This window comes from Kogia breviceps, chromosome 6 (genome assembly GCF_026419965.1).
Source record: "Kogia breviceps isolate mKogBre1 chromosome 6, mKogBre1 haplotype 1, whole genome shotgun sequence".
NCBI lineage: Eukaryota > Metazoa > Chordata > Mammalia > Artiodactyla > Physeteridae > Kogia > Kogia breviceps.
Genome location: NC_081315.1, coordinates 17,460,254 through 17,466,534, shown reverse-complemented (window position 1 = coordinate 17,466,534; position 6,281 = coordinate 17,460,254). Strand labels below are relative to the sequence as shown.

Here is a 6,281-nt window from a genome sequence, read left to right as displayed (position 1 = left end):
CTAGGAGTGTGGCCTTCAGTAGCTGTGGCACACAGGCTCAGTAGTTGTGGCTCGCAGGTTCTAGAGCACAGGCTCAGTAGCTGTGGTGCACGGGCTTAGTTGCTCCTCGGCATGTGGGATCTTCCCGGACCAGGGCTCGAACCTGTGTCCCCTGCATTGGCAGGTGGATTCTTAACCACTGCGCCACCAGGGAAGCCCCCTCTTACATAGCTTTTATGTTCTGCTCCTCTTTTCTGATCATATTGCTTTCCTGAGAATTGGGAAATCAGGTAGCCTCCTTTCTCTCCCCAATTAAAAAACAAACAAAAAATACTCACTCTAAAGCATTGGTACTTTGTACTTACAAAAAATATTAAAAGCATAATTTGTTGTGGGTCTTTATTGCTCAAATGTGGCATCTGTTTCATTTGCCCATGGAAATAGGGACTACTCTGTGTAGCTATGGAAATGGTGACCTACTCTAGGTTTTCAGCTGCATTCACAGCCAGTTCTGACACAGGTAACCATAACAAGCCTGTAGCTTTCTAAGTCAGTGGTCAAAGCTAAACCAGCTTCCATTAGTTGTTTTATATTAATAGATGTGACCTGTATGTATCCTGGAATTCCCACTCAATGAAGGGAGAGAATGTTCTTTGCCTTCTCCTGCATTACCTTCTGCAGGCACATGGCTTTTACCGGCCCTGCCTAAAGCAGGTGCCCAATAATTGCTGGTCAAGATGATGGCAACTTAGCTCTCTGCTTGGTGCCTTTGTTTCCCTATAAGTAGCATATGTGTCATATGACATGTCTTTCTCCCTTCTTTGGAGAAAAAATGGTGAAGACAGTTCATAGTATGGCTTGAATCTTATTTTTCTTACTTTATTAATTTGAAGGGTAAAACTCAGTAGATTTTAGTATATTCACAGAGTTGTGCTACATCAAATTCCAGAAATTTTTCATCACTCTCAAAGGAAACTCTACCCACTATCAGTTATTTCCTATTTTCCATTCTTCCCACCCTCTGGAAATCACTAATTTACTTTCTGTCTCTATGGATTTATCTATACTGGACACTTCATAGACATGGAATCATACAACATATAGACTTTTGTGTCTGGCTTCTTTCACTTAGAATAATGTTTTCAAGGTTCATTCATGTACTCACATGTATCAGTACTTCATTCTTTTTTCTGTAGCTGAATTGTATGGATATATTCTATTGTATGGATATACTACATTTCGTTTATCCATTCATCAGTTGATGGATATTTGGATTGTTTCCATGGTTCAGCTATAATGAACAATTCTGCTATGAACATCTGTGTACAAGTTTTTATATGGACAGACATTTTCCATTCTCTTGGGTATATACCTAGGAGGGGTATTGCTAGGTCATATGGTAGCTCTATGTTTAACTTTCTGAGGAACTGCCAAATTGTTTCCTAAATATGCTGCATAATTTTCATTTCCATCAACAATGTGTGAGGGTTCTAATTTCTTCAAATCCCTGCCAACATTTGTTACTGTGTATTTTTTGATTATGGTCATCCTAGTGGGTGTGAAGTGGTATCTCATTGTGATTTTAATTTTCTTTTCCCTGTAGACTAATAATGGTGTTGGACATCATTTCATGTGTTTATCGGCTATTTGCATATCTCCTTTGGCTAAATGTCTATTCAAATCTTTTCCCATTTTAAAATGGGGTTACTTGTTTTTTTAAACTTTGCTTATTGTGTCTTTTTAAAGATAAACTTCATTTTTTAGAACATATTTAGATTTCCAGAAAAATTGTGAAGATAGTTCAGAGAGATAGTCCCCTATACCCTGTACCTTAGCTTCCCTTAACATTAACATTTTACGTTAGTATGGCTATTACACTAACAAATTGTAACATTTGTTACAATTAATGGTATCACATTACATTTAGCTGTCGTGTCTCCTTAGACTCCTCTTGTCTGTGACAGTTTCTTAGACATTCCTTGTTTTTGATGACCTTGACAATTTTGAGGAGTACTGGTCAAGTATTTTACAGGATGCCCTTTTATTGGGCTTTTCTGATATTTTTCTCATGGTTAGCCTGGGGTTGTGTGTTTTTGGGAGGAAGACCAGAGTGGTAAAGTGCTATTTTCATCACACACTATTGACATGGCTTATCACTGTTGATGTTGACCTTGGTCACCTGGCTGAGGCAGTGTTTATACACTTTCTTTCATCCCTCTTTCCATACTGTACTCTTTGCAAGGAAGTGACCATGCACAATCCATACCTAAGAAGTTATATGTCATCTCTTTTTTTTTTAAACATCTTTATTGGAGTATAACTGTTTTACAATAGTGTGTTAGTTTTTCCTTTACAACAAAGTGAATCAGTTATACATATACATATGTTCCCATATTATATGTCATCTCTTGAGGGTAGAATATTTACATAAATTATTTGGAATTCTTCTGCATGGAAGATTTGTCTCTTTTTCATTATTTATTTATCCATTTATTCATATTCTTATGGACTCATGGATATTTATTTTCTATTTTGGTTTCTAATCCAATACTACTTTGTCTTATTGCTCAAATTATTCTAACCTAGGCCATCGGGAGCTCTTTCAGTTGGTTTCTGAATCCCTTTGATATATCCCTACCATTTTGTGTGTGTGTGTTTGAGCACTTCCTTAGTTTCTGGCACTACAAGGTGTTCCACGCTCATCTTGTATATTTCTTGCATCAGTCCTAGAATCAACGAATCCTGTTCCTTTTATTGATACCGTTAAACAATGGTATTAGAAACCAAGATCTGTTTTGGGGGGGTTATTTTTGTCTTGTTGCTGAATTGTAAGACTTCCTTTATATTCAATATACATTTCCCTAATCACAGATGTGATTTACATATATTTTCTCCCACTCCCTGTGCTGTTTTTACACTTTATTGATAGTCTTCTTTGAAGCACAAAAGTTATAATTTTTGATGAAGTCTGTCTATTTTTTCTTTTGTCATTTGTGCTTTGGTGACATATCAAATAAACAATTGCTTAATCCAAAGTGATGAAGATTTATGCCTATGTTTTCTTCTAAGAGTTTTATAGTTTTACCTTTTATATTTAGGTCTTTTTTACATTAGTTTGTTTTACATTTAATTTTACATTAATTTTTTAAAAATATATCTTTATTGGAGTATAATTGCTTTACAATGGTGTGTTAGTTTCTGCATTATAACAAAGTGAATCAGTTATACATATACATATATCCCCATATCTCTTCCCTCTTGCATCTCCCTCCCTCCCACTCTCCCTATCCCACCCCTCTAGGTGGTCACAAAGCACCGAGCTGATCTCCCTGTGCTATGCGGCTGCTTCCCACTAGCTATCTATTTTACATTTGGTAGTGTATATATGTCTGTGCCACTCTCTCACTTTGTCCCAGTTTACGCTTCCCCCTCCCCGTATCCTCAAGTCTATTCCCTAGTAGGTCTGTGTCTTTATTCCCGTCTTGCCCCTAGGTTCTTCATGACCACTTTTTTTTTTAGATTCCATCTATATGCGTTAGCATATGGTATTTGTTTTTCTCTTTCTGACTTACTTCACTCTGTATGACAGACAAAAATATGGAATGCTTCACGAATTTGCATGTCATCCTTGTGCAGGGGCCATGCTAATCTTCTGTGTATTGTTCCAATTTTAGTATCTGTGCTGCCGAAGCGAGCACAGTCAACTGGATCTCATCGACACCTGCAGACCACTCTATCCAACAACAGCAGAACACACATTCTTCTTAAGCTCATGCAACATTCACCAAGACAGGCCACAAAACACAGCTTAACAAACTTAGAAATCATACAAAGAATGTTCTCACCACAATGGAATTAAACTAGAAAATCAGGAGCAGAAATATAGCCGGATCATCCTCCAAATATTTGGAAATTAAACAACACACTTCTGAATAACCCATGAGTCAAAGAAGAAGTCTCAAAAAACTCTAGAAATGTTTTGAATTCTACTTGACAGACATCTCAAAAGAAAAGACAGAAAAACTTGACAACACAAACAATAAAATGTTTGATTGTCAGAAAACATCACCAAGAAAATGGAAAGAAACAACAAGCTGGGAAAAATATTTACAGCAAATATGACAAATACAAATACAACATACATATTTTTTAAAAGAAACAAAAATTTTTCCTATTACATTATCAAATAGGTAATAAATGATACTATTCCAGTAGCTATACATTTGAGATTAGTGCACTTTACTGCATGCATGCTAAAATCTATTTTAAAAAATTCTATGCAAAGTTGATAGTTTAGTAAGAAAGGCGCTTTCCAACTTTGTTAGTGATAATTTGTTGCAACCGTCCTAGGAAACAATATGGCTAGTAATCAAGAGCATTAATAATGTTCAAATACTTTAACCTAGGGTTTCCACTTCTAAAATATGACAAAAGTTTACACACAAAGACATGCCTTATATGAATGAAAACCTGGAGCACAGAAATCCACAGTAAACTAGTGCTTACAAATATCGTGATAAATCTGCTTGGTGAAATTTCAAGAAGCTATCAAATATTGGTTTACCAAGTTTTTAAATGATAGAACATGTTTTGAGAATAAACAATATACAAAGTTATAGCTATAGAATAAATACAATTTTATGTTAAAATGAATAGAAAAAGAAAATAAGGAATTATGACAGTAATTATTGCTGCTGTATTACATTTATATATTAAAGTTATGGTCATTTTGGTTTGTTTTTACTTCTTTATAATTTTTTGGTATATTCCATATTTTCTAAGTGAATCTTCAGTACTTTAATAATCAGTAATAAAACCAGTAAGTAAATTAACTCCCAGTTTCTGGAATCCTCTGTTTCCTGTTATTCCTCCTGCTAGACTCTTAAGCATCTTCCAAGGTACAGGTCAAAGGTCACCTCCTCTGTAAAGTCTTCCTAGACCCTCAGAGTTAGTCATTCCCTCCTTTGTTTCTGTCAACTCTTTGCCTGCAGCTCTCTCCCTCATGCATCACAGTGACTCATTTATTTGTTGCTCCCACTAGACTGAGGATCAAGGGCCACGTTTTGTCATCTTGTCTCCGTGGTAACCAGGACAGCATCTGCTTCTAAATAGAATTTAATTCATCATTATTGTGTTATTGACAGGCTCAGTTCACAATACCCCTGGTTCTCTTGCTTGCGATACATATCCTTTCCCAGCTGATATTCCTAAGAAACCAAAGAACTAGGAAGGCATGAGGGAAGAGACATTTCTCAGATCCATCAAGGATTGACTTCTGTTTTCCTGCTCGTGGCCACATGATCCAAGGTGAGTGTCATTTCTCTTCCTGGCAGAAGAAATTACATCATCTTCTGAAACAGAATGAGTAATTTGTAGTTGATTCCTGCCACAGCTGAACTCTGATCTTTTGTTTTCTATAGTGAATGGGTTAGACTGTTCTAAATAAAATAAGTCAAAAACTTTTAGGTGAAAACATCCTTATGTCTTAGGTCTCTTCTCTAGCACCCTTAAGACCAGGTCCTGAGAGTAGCCTTTCTTGATTCAGGTCTGTAAAGCAGATGGGCCTAGATTTTCTCACTCCATGAATACCTAGTAAGATACTTTCCCACATGTTTTATGCTAGTGAGATGGTTACAAAATGCATTTTCCAGGTGGCAAAATGAGTCCCAAACTTTGATGATGCTCAAGGCTGCTTTTCCTCCTGAAAATGAAAACCAGGTAAAAAAAATGAGATAAAGGTGTATACATTACTGAATGACACGAGATGAAAGTGAATGATCTTGAATCCAAAAAGGTGAGCTCTTATTCTGTGCCTATGTCCAACCCAATGACAGTGGGTTGTTTTTTCCCTGTGTGAAGTTTAACATCCTGTGTCAACTTAGCTAGGTTACAGTATCCAGATACTTGGTCAAACGTTATTCTCGATGTTTCTGTGAAGGTATTTTTTAGTGAGATTAACATTTGAATGTTTATGTGATATACACACACACACACACACACACACACACACACACACACAATGGAATAATACTCAGCCATAAAGAGAATGAAATTTTGCCATTTGCAGCAACGTGGATAGGCTTGGAGGGCATTATGCTAAGTGAAATAAGTCAGACAGAGAAAGACAAATACTGTATGATATCACTTATATGTGGAATCAGAAAAATAAAACAAACTACTGAACATAACAAAAAAGAAGCAGAGTCACAGATTTAGAGAACAAACTAATGGTTACCAGTGGGGAAAGGCAATACAGGGGTAAGGGACTAAGAGGTACAAACTATGAGGTATAAAATAAGCTA

At 36.3% G+C, this 6,281-nt stretch overlaps 1 non-coding gene across 1 annotated transcript; it reads right to left on the bottom strand.

Annotated features, from left to right (window-relative positions):
• Positions 1–3,570: 3,570 nt before the first annotated feature.
• On the bottom strand, positions 3,571–3,677 carry LOC131759068 (U6 spliceosomal RNA). The gene has a single exon (XR_009336397.1). It is a non-coding gene; the product is annotated as a U6 spliceosomal RNA (small nuclear RNA).
• Between the last annotated feature and the right edge of the window lie 2,604 nt (positions 3,678–6,281).